At 36.6% G+C, this 1,946-nt stretch overlaps 1 protein-coding gene across 1 annotated transcript in view; it reads right to left on the bottom strand.

The window, feature by feature from the left end:
- Nucleotides 1-1,946, bottom strand: part of BRAF (B-Raf proto-oncogene, serine/threonine kinase) — a 100,644-nt gene that overhangs the window by 35,228 nt on the left and 63,470 nt on the right. The gene's annotated exons all lie outside the window — the stretch shown is intronic.

The raw sequence follows: 1,946 nt of genomic DNA, 5'->3' as shown, positions 1-1,946 counted from the left end.
TGTCACAGCAGCAGCATTTGCAATAGGCCCAAACTGGAAACTATTAAAATTCTCATTACATAGTAGATAGAAAAAGGAATCGTTTTATAGATCATGAATGATCTACAATTACACACAACAATGCAGATGAATCTTATAAACAATGTTGAGTGAAAGGGGTGAGTCACAAAAGAATACATACTGTTAGATTTCGGCAAAAACCAGGATAGTGGTTGCCCTTGGGGGAGGAGGACATGAGGAGGACTTCCACAATACTGGTAATGTTCTGTTTACTGACTACAGATGTGTTTACTTTGTGATATTTTAGCTACTTGAACACTTACATGCACTTTTATGTATATTATACTTCAGTATAATTATTTAACTTATTTTTCCTGATTATCAAAGTTATATAGTGCTCACAGTAAAAAAATTAAACATTTTGAAGAAATAAAGAAAATATTTCCCATAATATCACACACATAAATGAACATTATTAATATATTGATGTATATCCTACTAGGCTTTTATATGTATCAGTACAGATATTTATGAATTCATGTGAAAAGATAACCTAAAAAGACATGTACTCAAATACTGATGATCATTTTAAAAATTGTTATATATAATTCCATGTAGCACCATAATATGGGATATTTTACATGCTGCTCTGTAAAGTTTAACCCATTGTATGCGGGAAACCTATTTATATGTTTTACATATTTATACGTTCTACCAGTGTAGTAGAGCGTGGGACACGTATTAATACGTTTTTTATAGACAAGCGGTAGAATGCGGGTAACGTATAAATACGTAAACTAACGTTATCGTAATTTTACTGAACGTTGCCATTTGTGCAAAAATTAGCAAAAATGGCCCACGCCACCCGTTAGCGCGCGATAAAAACTACCTGCAAATGTGTTAATATAACACAGACACCTTTCCATAGCCATAAATATAAATCTACCATACTATTTTAATTTCTATATAATCATACATGGAGGTTATCAATGTATTTATATAATACTCTACTAATGCGCACTTCCATTTAGTTCCATTTTTCATTAATATTAAATCTCTAATTAATGTACTTGCACACACATTTGTTCTTGTCCAATTACTTCCTCATTATAAAGTTCTACAAATGGAATTACTGGCTTGATATACATATTGCCAAATTTCTCTCCAGAAAATTTGTAGCAATTTCTTTTTCCAGCAGCAGCATTATAATCACAACTCTAATTATGACCAATTTTAAAAAATTCTTTGTCCACTTGAGAAGCAAATAATGATTCCTATTTTTTGATTTTGCAATTCTGATAACTAGTGAGGCTGAACTTTTTTTATGTTTTCACTCCATTTCTTCCTTTTGTAAGTATACTTTTAATATACTTGTAGTTTATAATACAAATCCTATCTAATAATAGACAAACATGGTAATTGACCATACCTTTGCTACACCTCCCATGGGCTAATCAGCACGATATGCAAATTAACCACCAACAAAGATGGCAGCTAATTTGCATACTGCAGGCAGGGCGGGCCAGCGCCATCCTGCCTGCCCTGCCGCCATCTGGGCCTGCTATCTGTGACCTGGGGCGGCGGGTGTCCTGTGTGCGACCTGACCCAGGGAGGCCAGGCGGTGCAGCAGTGATCGGCCGGTCCGCCCGGCCGCCATCCAGGCATCCTGTGTGCGACCTGACCTGAGGCGGCCAAGCAGGGTAGCAGCGATCAGCCGGCCCGTCACACATCAGTATTACATACTTCATTGTTATACATACCTCTGGAGAAATGTTAGTTATGTGGTCCTCCCTAATCACAAGAGAGACAGGGAAATGTCTCTAGCTGAAAAGCCAGGTGCTCAGGAAGAATGGAAGAACAGGTTTTGGTAGACAACCAGTAGACAGACAGATAACAAAATAAGTAATTGCAATATCTTCTTTGCTAGTGATGAGTAATAAAGGGAA

This window comes from Myotis davidii, unplaced genomic scaffold (assembly GCF_000327345.1).
Source record: "Myotis davidii unplaced genomic scaffold, ASM32734v1 scaffold329, whole genome shotgun sequence".
In the NCBI taxonomy this organism is placed as follows: Eukaryota; Metazoa; Chordata; class Mammalia; order Chiroptera; family Vespertilionidae; genus Myotis; species Myotis davidii.
Note: the sequence above shows the minus strand (reverse complement) of the source record. Positions and strands in the feature narration are given on the sequence as shown.